We start from the raw sequence: 8,419 nt of genomic DNA on the forward strand, positions 1-8,419 counted from the left end.
TGGTGAAAAAACTACTTTTAGAGTTATTAACATATTGATCAGAAAAATCACCATATGTTTTAAGAAAAATACTCAAATTTCTAAGAGACTTAATATCCCCCCTACAGAAAATAAATATGTCATCAACATATAAAATATGAGAGGGAGTGAGATAACCTTGCGGACTAGCTATATGTAAAATTTTCCTATCATTCACAAGCTTAGAAGAGATACCTCTACTAAAAACTTCTTCCGCAATAGTAGATTGAGCAACTAACTGCACAAATGGCTAAATTGCCCCAACAATTATATGTTGTTCATTCATCTAAAAGCCAGAGTCAGTTAATCAGGTGTAATTTTTGTGGAGGTGTTCATCCTAATGGTCACTGTTTTTATCAGAACAATTCACTTGAAGCTGATGATCCATCCATGCTTGAAAGAATGAGTAAAGTTGAAGACACCCTGACAAAGATTGTGAGCGCGCAGGACAATAGCATGGCCATGATTAGGAGTATAGAGATCTAGATGAGACAACTGACCAAACAAATTGCACAAATTGCAGAGGAACAAAATGGCCAGTTTTCAGTCAATAGCCAAACCAATTCAAAAGAGCATTGCGATAATGTAGTGCTGAAAAAGAAGAAAAAGATGAGACAAAGGGGAAGAGAGATGAGAAAGAGAGAAGTGAGGAGGAAAAAATAAAGAAGAAAAGTGAAAATAAGGAGAGAGGAGTTCTTGAAAAAGATTTATCATATCCTCATTCTCCTTCAAAAAAAAGAGAAGGAAAGAAAATTCTTTGATAAATTTCTCCCTAAAAATTATTTTGCAGGAAATTTGAAGCAAGATTCAACATTTGAAAGATTTCGAAAGAATAGGAGCTATATTGAAGAAAGAAATATAGAGCTGGAGGATAGATCCAATGTCATTATTCAAAAAGGTTTGCCTAAAAAATTCAAGGACCTAGGGAGTTTTAACCTTCCCGTGTCTATAGGTGCTTTATTAGTAGCCAATGCTTTGTTGGATTTGGGAGCAAGCGTAAATATAATTCCTTTGGCAATGCTGAAGAAAATAGGTGATTTGGAGATTAAACCCACCAAGATGACTTTAAAGTTAGTTGATCAAGTAACCAAGTATCCATATGGTGTGGTTGAAGATGTTCTCATCAAGGTGGGTAAATTCACATTCCCTGTGGATTTTGTTGTGATGGACATGAAAGAAGATGAGGAGGTTCCCTTGATACTTGGAAGACCCTTTATGAAGACTGCTAGAATCATAGTTGATGTCGACAAAGGAGAACTTCAAGTTAGAACTCAAGATAAGGAGGGGGGTAGATCCAACAAATGAAGCAAGACTGTAGATAAAGGTTTTAACAAAATGCTGGATGACTTCTTAAGAAAAGAAGATTGAGCAAAAATATGGTTTTATCTTTCTAATTCTCTTTTCTTTTTATAGTTTTTTTTTTCATTTATTTGAATTTTGTCTTATTTTATTTATTTGTTTTTTTGTTTTTTTTTTCTGTGTATTTGCTTATTTGTTTAGTTTGTTTTTATTGTTTATTTTGAATAAATTTTCTGTTTTGTTAGTTTGTTAGTTTTAAGTCTTGAATTATCTTTCTTGAATAAATTTCAGTTTTAATTTGTTTGTTTTCTAGTTATTTTTTTTATTTTTTTTCAAATAAAAAAGAACTAGAATATTAATTTTGAATTGTGGAAAAAAGAATTTGTGTTTAAAAATTAAATAGTGAGATGAATTAGACACAGGTTAGAAAAGAAAAGATGATTGAATCCCTATTCAAATGTAGTTAAAATTATGATACATGAAAATTTAATAAGATGATTGATTAGGACAGATAATGACAAGACAAAAAGGAATGAGACCATTTAAACCAAGTGAGTGTGTGAACCTTAAACAGTTTTGAGAGTTTTACTGATGAATTGACAATTGTGGTTGCTTAATTTTTATTTTTGTTGCATCATAAAAGAGCATGAAGATGATTGAGGCATTTGTTTGTGTTAATTAGGAGCCAGGGCCAAAAAGCCAACCTTTATATTAGAATTCCATTTTTTTTATATCCCCTTTGGCCAAGAATTTTTTTTGTTAATATTGCACCTTAACCTTTATTGATATAATTTCCTACCCTTTACCATGTCTAAGGAAGGAGAACATAGATGCAATACATATAGAAAAGGGAATGGTTGGTTCTGATTGTGAAAGTTCAAAAAGTTGAAAATAAAAAGAATCTTTTCCTATTATTGAAAACAAAAAAAGAAAAGAAAGAGAAACAGAAGAAGAAAAAGAAATAGAAAAGAAAGATAGAAAAAATTGCATGAAAATCATGAAAAGAAAGAAAATGAGGAAAAAAGTGACATCGAAAGAAAGTGGTAATTAGATAACATATATGTTCTCTATAATTGAATTGTAGGTATGTTCTTCTTCTTTAAGATGTGCATTTTGTTATCTAAGAAAAACAAATATTTTTTGGAAGCCCAGCCTCATTACAACCCTGGAAAAGAACTCAAGATTCATGTTTCTAATATGTTTGTGATTTGAAAATGAAATGGAAAGCAAATGTGATTTGTTATGATTTAGTGAAAATAGAGAGAAACACTTACCTGTGAGCATATGAGAAGATATTCCTTGATGAATTGTCTTTTTTTTTTTTAATTTGATCTTGGAAGTTGATTGTGTCTATATTTTTCTATATTTGAATTTGGAAGCATCATAAGTTTTTAATTTGATCTGTTGTTTAGTGAATTAAGTTGTTTGATATTTAAATTCAAATATATTCATTTACTTTGCTTAAGGACAAGCAAGATTCTAAGTTGGGGAGAGTGATAAGTGCCTAATTTCAGTAATATTTCATATTAAAATATATACACTTATGAGAATTTATTGCTAATTTACATATAAAATAATCCCTAATTTATGAATTTATACCTTTTTATATTTTTTATGATCTTTATTTGAATAAGAGTATTTTATTCCCAAATTTGGTGTTAATTTCATATTTCTAAGGAAGATTGGAGATTTGGATTAAAGATGAATGATTTGAGCAAAAAAGATAAAGATGGAAGGTCCCAGACTGGAAAAAGATGCAAAGAAAGATTGAGCCTTTTTTATGTTTTATCATTTAGCCCATTAGTGTGACACATGAAGCTACCTAACCCTAGAAAACTAGGATAAATAGAGGGCTAGAGGCTCAACCCTAGTGTGCCAAATTGAGAGGAAAACACCATAAAGTGAATTGTAACCAATTGGAAGAATGGAAGGTGCTAGAAGTATGCATAGCTAATTCTACCCTTTGGGATTGGGAGTAATCTGCTAAAACTCTTATGTACTGAGGTGATATCTTATATATTAATATTTAGTTCTTGATTGATTATTGGTATTGTTGTTTTACTTTTAACTTTCCGTGACAAATTGAGAATCTTAAATCTGACCGAGAGGTATTTTTAGGGTTTGGACCTAAACATCAATACTTAGCATATTTGAGTGCTAGGGATAGACTTGAAATATTAATTGCCATTAACGTCTGAGTGTGATTCTAAGTTGTTTTTATAAATATGTGAGGGATCGATATTTAGGAAACATTCTTAAGAATTTTATATGTGAGAGATCGATATAAATGAATATTCTACGAGCATCAATTTCAATCAAAGAACTAAATATTAACATGCTAATCAAAATACATGAGTGTGGGATAGATGAAACCTAATCCCTATTTTTCCAATTGAAGCAACTAATTCTTTGTTTATTTTCTTATTGATCAGTGCCAACACAATCACTTCTAAACTTTTTTTATTGTTATGTTGTTATATTTAGCGAATATTGTACTTGATAATTTATTGTTCCTTGTGGGATCCATATCCGTCCTTATGGACAATTATTACTTTTGACAAATGCGGTGCACTTGCCGTAGAAAGTAAGTCATCACATACACATATTCTTTCTCATAGTATTCTCATCCAAAGACAAAGGAGTACCAAGACCTCTGATGATGGAAAAAATTTCCCTTGGTATCCAATACTCCAAAGGCAAATCGTAGATTCTAACCTAAGCCTGAGTTTTGGTACTCTTCATGGTAACTAGAACAAAGTATTTTGTCTAGGCAAACAGTCTCAAGAAAACCGGAGATAACTTCAAGGAACTCATCCCGAGGGCCCATCGCATGTCTTCTAAAGAAGCAAACTCAAACTCATAAAAACCCTTCCCGAGAGGAATTGCCTTTCACGGTCCAAGAGCTTTCTACACCGGCTGCAACTTTTTAGTTAAATCCATGTGTGTGTGAGGTTTATCCCCCTTAGAAATAATAACCCAACCATGAAGATGGGTCTTGCAATCCTCAAGGCCAGCCAAGTAATCTACCTTATCGATCTGGACCACAATCATGTCTCCCTTAATACAAGGAGTAGGTAGCTATGACAAAGGAATGTCACATGTAGTTCCCAAAGCTTGAGCAAAAGTTTTCCTTTGCTCATGCTTAACATATACGTTCTTATCAGGAGATACTTCACGATCCTTCAAATAATTCCATTCGATGAGGAAATCCTTAAACCCCCCAAAAGACACAGGTTGTTGTCAAGAGCATCGCTGCTCGCCACAGTCCAACCAACTGACCACCACTGCTCACCGCACCACCGTCAAGCACAACTGCATCACCGCGCACCAGAGGACCCGCACTCGCTTGCATACGCTGCAAAACTAGACTGGGAGGGTCGCGCTCTGCACCTGGTTGCGCGCAACACCATCGTTGCACGTGTCGCCGCAACAAAGCCTCGCCTCCACGCCGCATCACAACAAAGAGTGTCACCCCCAACGAACCTGGCCGCTGCGAAACGTGAACCTGGATCTGGGACGTTGCCGCGATTGTTACGCCGCTGCTAAACCCTAGACACCACCACGCGTCGCTATAATACTGCGCCACCCACAAAATATTGAATTTTTATAGCACCACCACGAAACCCTAGGCACCACTGCGAAAGCCCCTCCTTACCAACATTGTAATGGAACACGATTTTACAGTGCAAAAGACGATCAACTTCTTCTTTTCACCTCCAATTACAGTCGTCCTTAAAAAATCTTAATTGATTTGATTTTAAAAAAAAAAATTAAAAAAAAAATTAAAAACCCATTTTCATGGTCAGGTTATTCTTTCTAATGGGGATAAACCTCCATATAATTTTAAAATTTCAGACATATTTTTTAGCAATCCGTAACACCTTTTCTTTGAATTATAAATATAGATTGTATAAACCAGAAGCTAACATCGAATATGAAATTGTCCAACAAATTATACAATCCAATTTATGAATTTAATTTATAAACTAGATTGTATAGACTGATAGACAATCTTGGATCTGGTACTATCCGTAACACCTTTTCTTTGAATTATAAATATAGATTTTATAAACCAAAAGCTGACATTGAATCTGAAATTGTCCAACAAATTATACAATCCAACTTATGAATTTAATTTATAAACTAGATTGTACAGTCCGATAGACAATCTTGAATCCGGTATTAGTTTTCGGTTTGTGCAATTCAAGTTTGTCTCTAGCCTTTTTTTTCTCTTTTCGTGTTTTTGTGCATTTTGAATAATGGCTCCAACTCCACCTTCTGAGGGCTAACCACTTTCAGACATAACAACCTTCACATTTGATGCTCCTACCTTCCCAAGAGTTGTGTATAGAGAATTCAGCATTGTATTGAACAACTTTTGGTACCCAACTTCGTTGTTTCCTTGTTTAGTAAAAAAATTATAAACAAGATCGATGTTTTGTTTGTTGTTATTGTAGGTGAAGTAAGGGTACATGTTTGCAAGAAGTGGGGCACCGATTTTTGCTAAAAAGTTTACAATTGGAGTTATGTATGACTTATCGTGTTATTGAAAATGCCATCTTTCAGTGGGTAAGAGTTGCCTAGTAGAGTGGTGTCTATTGTGGTGGACACTTTGATTTGGCCTTGCAAATTAGCTGCAAAAATTGCATTTTGAATGTTTTTAAAGTGCTAGAAGAACTAAGCCTGCTAAAACATCACTAGGGTGAACTTCATTGTCAACTGCGATGTGTAAAATCAAAGCATATAATAATGAAAATTCTTATAATATATCATTCTCACATATCATACATTCAATCATAATAGAGACAAACACTTACATTAATCAATGGGAGTTTCTATGTAAGTAGTTTCTTCAATCACCTATCTATCTCTTGCAATCTTTTTCTTGTCACACTCTTTCTTGATGACAAACAGTAAGACAACCTCATTTGCAAAGATAGAACCATATTTCCTTTATGTTTTCTAATCTCCATCAGATTAGGATTTTATAAGATATATATATATATATATGTATATGTATATGTATATGTATATGTATATGTATATGTATATGTATATGTATATGTATATGTATATGTATATGTATATGTATATGTATATGTATATGTATATGTATATGTATATGTATATGTATATGTATATGTATATGTATATGTATATGTATATGTATATGTATATGTATATGTATATGTATATAACATTCTAGATTAACCAATAGTCCCTTCTATATTAATAAATCACAATCAAGCCCTGTTCCTGTCGGTTGACTCGAAACGCCTTCGTACGTATGCGTCACGCTCACGTCCAGAGTCCTTGCGTTCGCGTATGCTGTCCCTGTGATGAACACCTGAAACACAAAGACAATGGGTGCCCTAGCGGCCGTTTGCACTCCGACGCTCAAGTCAGTACTAGGGCTAGGAAACACCAAAAACTGTATACTTTTGCTCTTGTGTGTGTGTAACGGCGCAAGAGGATTCTCCCCTGGCCAAGTTTGTTAACTTACTATTTATAGACTGAAAACTAGGGTTTCCTGTTTACCTGAAATGGGCCTTTCTGATGGGCGGGCCCAGCACTATTGTTACCTTACTCTTAGGATAACCTAGCGCGTGGGGTCCCTAACTGGAGTGCAACCTCTAACGGGATGACCACCTGGATGCCTCCTCGTGCACGTGATCTCTGGGGTCACTCGCCTCTGAGAGTGCCCTAGATGTTCACGTGCCATGCATGCAGCTCGCCCCTAATCGTGGCCCTTGTTGGCCATACCCTTCCAGTGGCTTTTATACTGTGTCACGCCTGAATGCGCTGTCCACTCTACATGCATGGGCACTCGTGATCTAGGCTTCTCCCTTACTTATAACTGGTGTGTGATCTGGGATCCACTTCTCGTGGCCCATCCCTACTGTTTGGATTTCCGATGTTCGACCTCTCCACACTGCTTAGTGGCAAGTCGGTGCATCTTGATGACCGATGTCTGACCACTCTCAGCTCCTTGGCGCATGTGTTTTGTGAGGTACTGGCCCGCGCTGCTCGTGGGACTCGCTTACATGGCACCAACATTACCAATGGTTAGTCAACGCCCGGGGACTGGTCAGTCCCAAAACCCAATATCTATTTCACATGAGTCACATTATAATGTTACATAATTTTCTAACATAATGTACTTCAATTTTACGTTTCCTACATAGGCTTTGACGTACTTATTGACCCAATTTGTGGCACATCCAGCGTTGGTGATAGATTGAAGTTGGTCATTAGGAACACCAAGTATCTCTTCTATGTTTGAACCTCTGAGGACTCGAAGGGTACCTTTATCTAGATAGTATAAATGAATTTTGCCAATTTTGTTAGATTTGTAGAGATCCACCACTACTTTCTTTCTTGTTGGTAGATTATTTGCATTTCCTCCATAACACACCCACAGATTGTACCCCTACATCACCACATGTTGAACAAAAACGCCAAAAGAGAAAAAAAAAGGCTAAAGACAAGTTAACACCGAATTGTATAAACTAAAAATTAATATCGGATTTAGGGTTGCCTACCGATTGTACAATCCGGTTTATAAATTAAATTCACAAACTAGATTGTATAATTTGGTGGGCAACCCCAGATCCGGTGTTAGCTTCCAATTTGTACAATTCGATATTTATATTTTAGAAAGAAAGTGTTACAAATTGCTCAAAAAGGGTATGTTTAGAACTTTAAAATTATATGGAGGTAGAGGGAGAAGTTTAAGGAAAAGGGCCAAGCACCAACCCAAATGAGAGCCAAACATCAAGACATATTGGGCCAATCACAAGGGCCATGGCTAGGAGGCTTGAAGAGGATTGGAACACTGCTACTGATGGCAGAGAGACTTACCTCTACATGGTCCAAGATGTCCTAATTCAAGCGTAGAATAGTTTTTACTTTTTGTCAAAGTAGCATAATTTAACTCTTTTTGTATTTGTGTTAAAGCATGCAAAGTGGTACATAGAAGGCTAAACCTAAGTTTAATTAGAATTTCCTACTTCTAATTAAACTAAGGTCCGACCCACATCTAGACCTAATGGAGTGTAAGTTCTAGACCATCTAGCACATGGAAGGATTCTAGAACCTACCT

At 35.3% G+C, this 8,419-nt stretch overlaps 1 pseudogene; it reads right to left on the minus strand.

The window, feature by feature from the left end:
- Positions 1-5,440: 5,440 nt before the first annotated feature.
- LOC137839394 (glucan endo-1,3-beta-glucosidase-like) lies at positions 5,441-8,123 on the minus strand (annotated as a pseudogene).
- Positions 8,124-8,419: the final 296 nt, after the last annotated feature.

Source organism: Phaseolus vulgaris, chromosome 3 (assembly GCF_000499845.2).
Source record: "Phaseolus vulgaris cultivar G19833 chromosome 3, P. vulgaris v2.0, whole genome shotgun sequence".
Lineage (NCBI taxonomy): Eukaryota > Viridiplantae > Streptophyta > Magnoliopsida > Fabales > Fabaceae > Phaseolus > Phaseolus vulgaris.